The sequence below is a fragment of the Chenopodium album genome, chromosome 9 (assembly GCF_948465745.1).
Source record: "Chenopodium album chromosome 9, dcCheAlbu1.1, whole genome shotgun sequence".
In the NCBI taxonomy this organism is placed as follows: domain Eukaryota; kingdom Viridiplantae; phylum Streptophyta; class Magnoliopsida; order Caryophyllales; family Amaranthaceae; genus Chenopodium; species Chenopodium album.
This window is the reverse complement of record NC_137842.1, coordinates 40287227-40300687: the sequence shown is the minus strand read 5'-3', so window position 1 is coordinate 40300687 and position 13461 is coordinate 40287227. Positions and strand designations below refer to the sequence as shown.

General features: G+C 34.9%; 1 long non-coding RNA gene across 1 annotated transcript; it reads right to left on the bottom strand.

Moving 5' to 3' along the window:
* Positions 1–10182: 10182 nt before the first annotated feature.
* Positions 10183–12986, bottom strand: LOC145559757 (uncharacterized). The gene is made up of 3 exons (XR_014092930.1): positions 12911–12986; positions 11387–11488; positions 10183–10444 (listed from the first exon to the last, which is right to left on the bottom strand). It is a non-coding gene; the product is annotated as an uncharacterized LOC145559757 (long non-coding RNA).
* Between the last annotated feature and the right edge of the window lie 475 nt (positions 12987–13461).

Here is a 13461-nt window from a genome sequence, read left to right as displayed (position 1 = left end):
CATTCTTGAGTATTGTTGGTTTTGTGAATATTTGTGTGTATAGTGTCTTTCCATGGCATTCAAGGCAAGTTTCAAAATGTTTTGTTTTAAACTTGGACATAATTGGGCTTTAGCACCTAGAATACCCTCTTTGCTAGTTGTTAGAGGTTTTTGTGCACTTGAATGTCGAGGTTGGTTCACACATATAACATTGCCAAGGTAGTAGAACTTAAGGGCTATGAGACCTTAGCTCACTTGGTTTGTGGTAAGATGGTTGTCGCTCTCTAGCTAGTTGAAGCTTTAAAGGTGATTTTTGCTACTCCACTACCGTCATTTTTGTGAGGATGTGTCTATTTTGTTCTAGCCTTCTACATTTCTTGTATGTGTGGCGTTTGGATCCTTGGCATTGCTAGCTTATATCGAGAATTTGGCTTAATCTACCCAAGATCGAGACCGAACCAACCTAGGGGAAGACGAAGGCAATTAGGATTTTTGTTTTGTTTTATTATTTTCTATTCTTTTATTTTTCTTTTGCATTTGCTCATTTAGTAACCCAATTTGAGCCATTTTCCCTTCTTTGGCATAACCACATTACAAACCAATGGACCTTTGCTTTATTTTCACCTTTATTAGTTTTTGTGAAGCATTCTTGGGACTTGATTTGTATTTTTGGGTTAATGAAAGTGAGAAAAAGAAGTGAAAAAAACTCAAATTTTGGTACTTGTGTTTATATTTGTTATGTTGAATGGGTTGAGTAAATGAGAAGAAAATAAAGGAAATGAAAGAAAAAGCCGCTCAAAGTTAAAAGAGGCGAGAGCAAAGAATAAAAAGAAATGAAAAAAAAAGAAGAAAATATTGAGAAAATACAAAAATATTTGTTGTTTGGTTGAAAAAGAATAAGCTTGGGGGAAGAGTTGCTAGAATTTTTGATTTGAAAGTTGGTAGTTTATTGAGTTTGAATTGAGGAATGATCAACCTTGCTTCACTTCTAAGTTTACCACCAATTTCCAAATTTATTTCCACACCCTTTACCCTAGCCTAAACGTTTCAACCCTTTTAAGACCTTTTGACCTTAGTGAGGTTTAGTTACTACAGATGGAGGGTAATCAAGCCAAGCCTATTGAGCGAGCTATCAATGCCAAGATGTCGGGTAGCCTAAATGTTTTTCATTGATTATTTCTTCCGATTCCTTCGAGGAATCTCGAGATATCACCTTAAAAGTGGATGCAAAACTAGTGAGGATGCGGAAGTTTGGTTGGAGATAAGGAGGAGTGTAAGTCCCTCTAAGTTCTCTACCCTTTGCATGCTTTATGTGTGCATCAACCTTAGCTATTCTTTTGCTTGGCTACCTTTAATGTCTAGAAAGGATTGTATTCTTGTGCATTTAGCCCATTGTTTGTGTTTGGTTTGAAATATCAAAACTCGAGTTTTCTTGATTTCACCTTTGCCTTGAATGTTATGTGTTGTCGAGAGTTGTGAGTTAAACCTCTTAGGAAACCCTCACGAGAGCTTACTCGTCCTCTTTGGCGACATAGGGGTTTAAAGGGCTTGATGCATACGCTAAATGCATCCGTGATTCCTACGACAGTGAGTTAGTGTACATTCTTTCTCTTTGTTTCTATTTTGTTTCTTTTGCTTTAAATAATTCCATCTTGTTCTCTTTTGCCTTAGCTTTGCTCGAGGACGAGCAAAGGTTTAGCTTGGGGGAATTTGATGAGTGACATTTATGTCACTCTTAGGGAGTAGTTTTAGAGTCATTTTCGTGTTTATTTTATCTTATTTTCCCTTTCTTTCTCTTGTTTTCTTTTTAATAAAGTTTCTTGTTTATTCGGTAATTTTGGAGCGTTTTAGTTTATTTTCTTTATTTTATTAGCTTTAGTTTATTTTCGTATTTTATTTTACTTTATTTGCTTGTATAGTTTTTGTTTATTTTTATTAGTTTAGTTTTATGTCTCTTATTTTCTATTTTATTTTATTTATTTCTATTTTATTTATTTTATTTTATTTGTCGTGGTTTTGTTTTATTTCGTCCTTTGTTTATTTTCATTTCATTTTATTTTATTCTTTGTCCCAATTCTCTCCTCAATCTTGCTCGTGTTTGTAGGTGTGTTCGGGTTGACGCTCGATTTCCATGTTCAAATCAAGTTCGAAGTCCGAGGTTCGAGGCACAAATTTTGAGCCAAGCAAACTGTGTTGTGCTACCTTGTTGCTGCCCCTTAACCTTCACCCCACCTCCCTTATCCTCCACCACATCAACCACAGCAGCCCCTCAGCCAACCTCCTCTGCTTCTCCCCTGCTGCCACCAATCAAACACCACAGCCCGCCAGCTGCTAACACCACACACAACCAATTAACTCCCCTGCTCCCTCACGCACACAGCAGCCTGCCAAACCCCAACATCGCAAACCACCAGCGCACCTCCATTAGCACCAACAGCAGCAACATTGCGCAACCTAACACCACCAGCAACTTCCCCTGCTTCACCCCGCAAACACCACACACACCTGCTCAACCAACACCAACAGCAACACAACCTGACCACCGTAACCCAGCCTGCTTCACCCCGCATCACCACCAGCACCCACAAACCGCACCTTGCTGCCACCAATCACCCACCAATTCACGCACCCCACAACCCAAACCAAACCCGACTCAACCAACTGCGCAGCCACATCAACCAAACCCACACCAATACACCACCAATTTCACACCTGACCCGCAACTACTCAAACCACCAATCGACCCAAAAATCAGAACAATTAGCAATTTAATCAAGTTCGGGCAAACCGTTGGTGGTTCGGTTGAAGTTCGAGTCAGAGACTTTGTGGGTTTCGTTAATCGAAGAGGAGTGGTCGAACATACCCATGGTTCGACCGAACCAACCCCGTAGTTCGGCCGCACCTACCCTCGGTTCGATCGAACCACTTCACGAGCTTCACACGTGATAATTAATGAGAGCAAACAATTGGAGCTTGGTGATTACCGTTGATTTCGATTTGTAATGATGATGTCCGTTGATGATGATGTGATACGGTGGTGATGAAGTTCACAAAGCAGCAAAGTGAAAGATGAAGGAGAAGGGCCGGTTTAGGGGATTTGATTAGTTGGTTTTGTTTTCTTTTTATATTCTTTTTTCTTTCATTTTTATTTTCTTTCTTTTCTATTCCCTTTTTCTTATTTCTTCCTTTTATTTTTATATTTAGTTTCTTATTTTACTTTCCTTTTTAATTTATTTTATTTCCTTCTTTTATTTTTCTATTTTTCCTAGTTTTATTAGCTTAGTATAAATACCCAATTTTGGGGTAATTAGAAGAAAACAATTGAATAACTATCTATTCTTCTCTCTAATTAGTTTTAGGTTAGGTTAGGATTAGTTTTCTTTGGTAGAGAGAGAAAGTGAGGTTTTCTTCATTAATGAACTTGGATTTTGAAGAAGGAGCTTGTTCAATCCTTTGTAGACCTTCATCTTCAATTAATGAGCAATTTCTTACTCTCTCTCCTCTATTTTTATTTGTTTATTTTTATTATTATTTTAGTTGTTGGTATTGCTTGTTGATCATGTTGATTCTTGATTATTTGTTGATTAATCTTGTTATTATCATGATTAGTGAGTAATTTCCCCATTAAGGGGATGGTTGTGGTGTAGTTGGACCTTGAGCATGTTCTAGGGTTTAGAATTGATTTATTTGTGATTAAAGTCTTTATATGCTTGATATTCTTTAATCTTCTTGCAAGTGCACATTGTTGGTTGATTAAAGGTGAATCTTTGCTAACAAGAAACGAAAGTTGACTTAGTTAAGGTTCATTACTATCGATTGTTATTTAATAGTACCTCCTAGTATATGGTTCTAATGTGGAAACATAGAGGCTATGTTAGGAGAAGCCAATTGACCCCGGAAGGCGGCTAGATTGGATTCTTAATTTCGATATTCGAGCATGTTTAGTTCATAATTAATTCAATTTCTATGCCTTTGTTTATGTTCAAGTGAATGCTATACCTAAACCATTTCCCTTAATGTTTTATTTCTTGTTTTAGCATTTTTAGACTTTAGTTTATTTATCCCCTATTCCGGACTAGCTTAATTGTTGATAACATTTGGTGGTGTTTACCGTTCTCTGTGGTTCGACCCCTATGCTTGCCTTATACTCGTATTAGGTTTGTTTAGATTGTATAAATTGTATTTGATCTAGGGATAGACAATTGACGACGCGTTTATTCCCTTGCCAAGAGTCGTCAACAAGTTTTTTAAGGAACTTGTAAACCGTTCACGAGGTGAAGGTTACACCCCTTAACGATCCAAGAGATCGTCAACTCCAATAGGTCTTGAACGATGATTGGTAGTTCGGGGATCAAGATACAAATCCAACCTAAAAGAGATTGAACCTGCCCTAATAATAGGCCTCTACTTTATTCTGATCGTTTTCATGTGCGGTTTCTGACTAACATGCAATAATTAGGATTAACCCTAAACCTGTTTATCTATGTTGGTTGAATATTAATGCACAAATAAAACTATTATTGGCGATCACTTGAATTATAATCATAATTAACCCTAAACAAGATTATTAATCATCTTACTAAGTGTGATTACAAGTACCAATTTCCTTTAAACATGAATAAAAGGCGTGATCAAGCAATAAATAATAAAATAACATCAAGCAACATAATAATAATCACAATAATTATAACAATAATTATAATAACAATAATTACAATCATAATAACAATCATAATAATTAAAATAATCATGTTAAAGCATAATAATAGCAAGATCCTAGGCATGACACTAACAAGATTAATAACAAACCCTAGCATGTCACTAAACATTAAAGATCAAAGCTTTAACCCAAACATGATACTAACATGAATATTAGGAAAGAAAATAAAAGGCATCATACTTTTAATCATATTTGATATTAAAGTTACCCTGGACATGATACTAGGAATTTATTGTTGTCACCCTAAACATCAAATTAAGGAAAACATCCTAATATGATACTAGGAATCATAATAACAACCTAAGCATGATTTCTACATCATAACATCAATATAAACCATTAAAGTACTTACTTGGATGCGTCGTACCTCTTTCTAATAACAAAATACCCACGTTAGTAACTTCAAGGAAAATAATAAACAACAATTAAGTTAAATAATTGAAAGAGAGATTTGGGACCAAACCCTCAGAAATTAAAACCTTTCACGTCTAGGGCGAAGGCAAATTCGAATATGGCTAGGTGTATCTAGGTCTTGCGAGTGCGGAATTTTGTATTTTGAGAAAAGGCTAATTTAGAAAAGAGAGAGATAAAATATCAATAGATTCTTGATGAGAGTTGGTGAATATTCGTGAGAATTGGTGAATGAAAACGGAGTTTTTAGAAGGCTATTTATAGAGAAAATAAGCCAAAAAGATAGAAAATCGAAACAGAGTTCTGACGCACAAAAACGAGGTTAGCGCCAGACGCTGACATTAGCGCCAGGTGCCAAGCTTAGCGTCAGGCGCTAATGCTGGCGTTTGGCGCTAACTTAATTATTGACGCGTTTTTCTAAAATCAGATAGAAATTTACCGTACAGGAGGATAAAATCATATTTTTCTCAAAAACATTCTTTTATTCTGATTAAAACTCTAAAAAGTCAACAAAAGTCAATTTATCAATGCTAATTGAATTAGGAATGAAGAGAACCTTCTAGAAGAATCTAGAAGACTAAAACCATTTCTAATTGCATTAGGAATGATAAATCCATATTAGGCCCTCCTCTAGATCATTGGGCCGCATATAAGGCTCAAACCAGGCCCACTTCAGTAATTTGGCCATAACTTCCTCAATATTCATCGGAATTGGGCTTATAAAATATCGCTGGAAAGCTCATTTCAAGCCCCATCCAACTACACTAATATTGGACCCATATCATGGACCAACCAAACTGGATTGGTTGTTTTCTTAAAATAGGTTTTCAAAAACAGAGAGAAGAGAAAAGTAATTAAAATTATCCGCAATACTAAACTTTCCACACTTTCACTTCATTCGATTATGATTCGACGTAAAAGGTACTCATCACTGGGTTTGGTTTTGGGGAGACACAAATGAGTGTCTACACATACTAAGGTGTCACTCTTATTGTCTGGATTTGGGTACAAAGCTAATTATAACAAAATATTACAATACACTCCGTACATAACCCTTGGCGAAGTGGTGTTAAAAACAGTGTTATTCTACTTTAAAGCACAACGACGTCGACAACTTACTTGACACTTCAAAGTCATTTTATTATAGCATAAGAATTAATTATATAGAATGTAAAAGAAAAAAAATCAACTCACTAGAACACATGATTTTAAATTAATATTCACAATTACATGCTTCATGCCAAAATGATAAAATCAAACTATGACATATTCAACCACATATTAAGCAATATATATGTAAAAGATAGGCATAAATTCATGCCTTAAACATGGTAAAAACAACATGACAAATTAGCAGCCCCTAATTAGAAGTACAGCAGCACATTGCAAAACAAATTCACCCAAAACCACCCTTAAACTCCCAATTAACCTTAGCCCAGTATCATACACACTCTAAAAACAACATAGGTCCGGATAGACACAATATTAGGCATAAATATTCTGCAATACATCACTTTAAACCACTCAATTCACGCACTTAACAAACTAACCTGGCAGCAGCACCTTACTTTGTTTTAGGCTTATAATCACATCAAAACTCACCCCAAAACATGATAATTTAACTTAGGGCCTAACATGATGCTATACCATATTAGACACAAAAACCAAGCAAATCAAGGAAAATAGAGCTGTAAACCCATGGAACATTGACAACAACTGCAGTAACGTTTTTTGACTTACAAGGCCTAACAACCATGATAAGATCCACCTATTTACAACTTGAACAATCTAAAACTAATCAATAATGATACCTTGACATAATCACTTCAAAATAGGCTAGAAAAATTAGTCAGATAACATGATAAGTAGCCCTAAACACACGCACAACTTCTATAGGCAGCGGCTACAATTATTTTGGATTTAACACATCTTATAACTCACAAAATTATTCATAAACACCATGAAATCATCATAGGAACATTACGTAATAACCAAGCATAGATATCAAACTAAATTAAGCATGGAACGAAGGAAAACCTGTCAAACACCACTCAAGATACGCGCATGGAAATTTATGTAAAATCGCAACCGAAACTCGAACCACAAATCCTATAAAACGTATCTAACCCCTCCTAAACCCAACCTTGATTTCTAAAGTAAAGGAATAATGCTAGTTACCTCGATAAACTTCCGATAAAACCCAAGAAACCAGAAAAACTCAATACAAACTAGTCCTCTTGATGATCTTGAAAACCTATACAAAACAAGGTTGAAATAAACTAGATGTATGTATAACAAACCATACACGAGGGGACGAAAAAGGAAAGGGTTTAACCCATTATACTTACTTATTTTTCACAGCCAAATCAAGAGGGAAAGTATGACGATCCTTGCAACAATAAAACCCAGCAACGGTTTCACAAGAATTGAGGAAGAAGGAGATGTATTATGGAGGTGAATGAAGGAAGAGTGCAAATACTTTTGAGGATTGATTCTCACGGTCAATGGGAAAGGAAATTGATGATTATTTTCTTAATGAGGGCAGCAAATATAATGGGTTTGGGTGTTATAAGAAGCAAGAGAATATAAATTGAAGGCAAGAATTAAGGGGAGCATTAACTTGGCAACTAAAGAGTCAAATGAAATAATCTAATATCTAACTTTCAAAACCAACTCAAATACTAGCACACCACTCAAATCCCACGCCCAAATCAGCCCAAACACCTCCTAGGTTATAGCCAAACACCTAGATTTGATTCGGTCCATAAGAGTAATCTCAATATAATTCGCCTTAACCCGCTCAACTAAAGACCGTAAATAAATAATTAACAAGTAACATTTCAAATTAGTTTTACACTCTTATCAATCATAAATTAAAAGTATTATAATTTGAATAGAAAACAACATTATACACATAATAATTCAAAATTTATAAGTTCAAAAATATGGGGTGTTACAGTACCCCTTACGATGGGATCACCCTCCTTACAGTGGCGACTTTGCTGGGGACTTAGAGGTTACGTGATTAATTCGTAGTTATGGTCCAAGGTTTCCAACACTAGGTTGCCTATGGGTTGTAACGAGAATTAACTTGGATAATCTCTAGTTAGATAGCGAGACTTGAACGCATAATATCTTCCTTTTGCACAAGAGTAAACACCAAACAAGCAACATTACATCATGCATAAGCATAGCACACTTAAACCATTGGGGATTGGCTTATTGACTAGGGGTCACCAACACTAGGCTTCTATCCCAAAATCAATAACAATCATCCCACCCATATCACCAACAAAATGTTGGGAGGGCGATGTCATGAGTCAACACGTTGAGTGATTGATTTGTGCATCGTTTCTTAAGATATGGTACTTTTGGACACCCAAGCCTTTTTTGACTTTAGAACGGCATTGCGTGAATCTTGACTTATGGCATGCTTATGTGATTATGTGACTATGTGCAACGTGTTAGGATAGTCTTCTTTTTTTTTTTTTTTTTTTTTTTTTTTTTTTTTTTTTTCTCTTTTTAGTTTGGTCTAGGTTCCCAATTACGAAGTTGTCTCTTCGTGATTTAGCGTCATATTCAAAGGATAACATTAAAAAAAGTAAAAAAAAAATCGAATAAAAAAAACAATGAAAAAAAAAAGTTCGAATTAAAAAAAAATTCTACGAGCAGGTGGTGCGTGCAACTCAATGAGTTGCGCGACCCCTCCCAGGCAAGTGATTTCGTTGCGCGCGACAGTTGCGCGCAACTGAGTCATTTGCGCGCGCCCACTGGATGAGTCAGTTTTGATTTCTCAAAAAACAAATTGACTCGTCCGAACAATATCTTCATTGAAAAATTGTTAAGGGTGATGTTGTCCGTTTGAATATATTTTGCGTCTTTTTCTTTTTTTTTTTTCTTTTTAAAACAAGCGTATCGATTTACTTATCCTTTCGTACTCCTTTAAGGCCGGTTTTCAAGCTTGGGAAAGAGGACCCCCGGGCACTCCCATTCTACGTTTACCACCCAAAGATCAACCCCTTTCAAACCACTTTTCTTCGACAACTAATCCTAGTCCAACAACAATGCCAACCATCGAAAAACTTCAACAAGAGATTCTTCGTTTGAGAGAGGAAAAGGCTCAAGAAGCCAAGGAGAGAAGAATTAAGAAAATAGAAAAGACTAAAAAGAAAAATGCTGAAGCCTTAGCCTTGCAAGAAAAATGGAACAATTATCCATCAAAGAAAAGTCGTTGGAGAAGCTAGTTCTTCGTTCTACAATGGGGAACAAGTACTTTGACGCAGAAAAGTTTGCTCATCCTCCAGGACTTGCTTTACCGGAAAAGTTCGTAGCTACGGACTTGCCAATATTTAAGGTGACCAATAATCCACAAAATCATTTAATGTGTTTTACTGGCACTATGACACTAAAGGGAGTTGATCCTAAGCTTTATGCTTTGACTTTCCCTTTATCCCTAGACCCAACCGCGAGAGAGTGGTATTATATATGGGCTAGATCCAAAATTCAAAGCAACATGGGAAGATGTAGTTTCGGCTTTCATTACCCACACTAGTGGAAAAAAGGCCATCCATGACGGGCAAAAAGGGCCCATCCGTAACGAGCAGCGTCCGTTACGTATGCGGCGGTCACGGATGGCCATTGTTATTCGTAACGGGCACTGTCCGTTCCAAATAATCCCTTATTCGTAACTAACATTTCAAATGTCCGTTACAAATAATGGGTTATTCATTACGGATATTTGAAATGTTAGTTAAAAATAAATCCTTTTTTGTATTAAAATAAGTCCTTATTCGTAACGAGCACCTCAAACGCCCGTTACGAATAAGTGATTATTCGTAACTGTCATTTTAAATGTCCATTACGAATAAAGTTTTATAGTATATAGTTAAACACTTATTTGTAACGAGCAACAAAAATGTCCGTTACGAATACGTTGTTATTTGTAACTGACAAATCTCCTGCCCGTTACAAATAATCATTAAATTATGTTTTTTTTATTAAATTTCGACAGCATGTATTTATATATAATTAATATATATTAATTAAAACCTATTATAATAAACCTGTTCCTTTAAATAAACAATTATATCGAACAATCTTTTGTAAAAATTAATACGACGTAATATAAAAATTGAAGTAGTAACACATTACAAATAAAAACTTGTATAAATTTATCCAACATATACAAAATACAACACTAAAAATATTACTTTGTTCTACCTAAGCTAATAGTTATGCATTCAATAAATATTTACTTCTAAAGTATTGCGTCCACTGTTCTCGAACCACATTCAACTCGTCAACATCATACAGGGCTGTCCTTGGACAAAAATCCTATTGAAAAAAAAACATATGAATGAGGTTACAAAATAAAAATAATCCATAATAATAACAATCATTAGAATAAATGTGATGGTCCAAATTATAGAAGTAAAACTCAAAATATAGAAATAAAACACATAACATCCTTAATTAACTTATATTTTGATTTCTATTAATTGAAATCAATGAAAAGTGAACATTTACTCACTTTTAGAGCGTACAGAACCAAAAAGGCTTCAAAATTGCGCTAAGGGACTTCTATCTTTCCCATCTTTCATTATTGGTCCAAATTAACACAATAAAACACATAAAATCCTTAATTAACTTTTTTTTGATTTCTATGAATTAAAATCAATGAAAAGTGAACATTTACTCACTTTTGGGAGCGTATAGAGCCAAAAAGGCTTCAAAATTGCATAAGGGACTTCTATCTTTCCTATTTTTCATGTATTGGTTCAAATTGACACAATATAACACATTAAATCCTTCATTAACTTATATTTTGGTTTCTATGAGTTGAAATTAATGAAAAGTGACCATTTGCTCACTTTTGGGAGCGTATTGAGCCAAAAAGGCTTCAAAATTGCCTAAGGGACTTCTATCTTTCCCATCTTTCATGTATTGGTTCAAATTGACACAATATAACACATAACATCCTTAATTACCTTATATTTTGGTTTTTATGAATTAAAATCAATGAAAATTTACCATTATCTCATTTTTGGGAGCGTATAGAGCCCAAAAAGGCTTTAAAATTGCCTAAGGAGCTTCTATCTTTCCCATCTTTCCTGTATTGGTTCAAATTAACACAATATAACACATAACATCCTTAATTAACTTATATTTTGGTTTCTATGAATTGAAATCAATGAAAATTGACCATTATCTCACTTTTGGGAGCGTATAGAGCTAAAAAAAGGCTTCAAAATTTGCAAAAAAAAAAAAACTACTAACCTCCTCTAAGACACCTTTGCACTCCAAGTGAGAAGTAACAATCTCATACATGTATCTCATAATGTAGTAGCCACATTCAACGCCTCCTTGTTGTTGAGCGCACTAGTATATATAACAAATAGTTAAATTTTTTGTTTTCAAAGTGAACAATGTATAACAATATGGGGTGAGTACTGTATTTACCTCCATTTGTATGAATTTCAATTTTTGCCTATGTGATTTCAATTCACTCCCTGTGAGATTCGCCCGATATACTTTATAAGCCCTACAAAAATAATATATATTCTAACACTTTGAACAAAATAATCTACAACATTCTTTTGCAAGTTTTCCAACTATTCCAAAAAAAGAAACATATATAAGATATGGCAGAACAAGAACCTGAATTGAAAAAAAATGATATGCATAAATAGAGAGACTTGTAGCCTACAGCATATAAAGCATAGAACTGATCATAACTGATCAGCATATAAAGCAATATGCATAGAACTAATCAGAACTAATCAGCATAGAACAAAGATGGCAGTGAACATGATAACAGGTGGGGACTCGAGCAATAAACAGAAAAGGCCTGAAAGGAACTGATCAGAATTGATCGGAACTGATCGGAACTGAAATTTCAGAACTGAAATTTCAAAACTGATCAGAACTGATCGCAACTGATCAGAACAGAAATTTCAGAACTGATCGGAACTGATCAGAACTGAAATTTCAGAACTGATCGGAACTGAAATTTCAGAACTGATCGGAACTGATCAGAACTGAAATTTCAGAATTGATCAGAACTGATCGGAACTGATCAGAACTGAAATTTCAGAACAGATCGGAACTGATCAGAACTGATCGGAACGAATCAGAACTGAAATTTCAGAACTGATCGGAACAAATCGAAACTATACTTTTATTCTTCAATTTATCTAGATGGCTATGGTATTAATCAAAAACTCGAATTCAATAACGAGTGATTGCTACTAAACCTAACGAGACCAAAGAACAAAGGACGAGCTATTCAGGGCAGCCAAAGTGCATAACTAACAAAAGTAACCAAACACATAAACATGAGTTATTTACCTAACAAAAGAAAATTTGATATTTGATGCAAATAAATTATGCACATAAAATAAAATAGACCAACCAATGAAACTATACACCGAAAGTATCCAAATAAAGTACAACATACTTCAAAATTTCCAAATGCGAGAAAAATATTCACCTCTACCTCTAATTCTTAGGAATTCGTCACATAAATATCATTTCCTATCCTCTTACATAATAACACTCATTCTTCATTGAACACACCCAATTAAAACACTCATTCTTCATCATCACTTGTTTTTCAAACAAAATGTTGCCCGGGATTCAAAATTTATATGCTAATCACATTATCTAATACACAATCAATCATAGTTTTATATCAGGTTCAGCTAAACAAATCATCGTTAAAAGTTTAAGACAAAACAAAATCAATCAACAAAATACACTACACCACAACAAAAATGTCGAAAATTAAGACTAAAATCAGACCTTGCCCTTGCTGATAAAGGCGCCGGAGCTTGTCCTAACCTCACTAAACTGGCTATCCTAGACTCATTACTTCCACACGATTCCTGCAGACAATACAAAAACGCATTAAGTGATTAAAACTCAATGGTAAGTTTTTGAAGATAGAACTCATAAAAGCCATGGTTGAACAGAATTGTTCTTCACCTCGCTACTAAAAAAATTAATTAAAATTACATAAATTAAGGCTAACAAACTTAACAGCTTCAATTTTTTTTTTTTTTATAGAGCAAAATGTGAGAGGGGGAGCTTTATTAAACACACAAAATATAATTTACAAAGAGTCAAGCTCCGCAAGGGCAGTAACACCTTGCGGAAATGAGTCCAAGAAAATTTGCTCCACCCCATTACAAGGTTCAATTCTGGCCATTAAATGAGCTACAACATTCCCGTTTTGTCTAATATGAAAGCAAGAAAAATAATCAAAGGACCGTCTATGTTCATTCCTTTGTTGGATTAGCTGCACCACAGAAAGGGAATCACACTCCAGCTCCACTCTCAAGTACCCAAGTCTC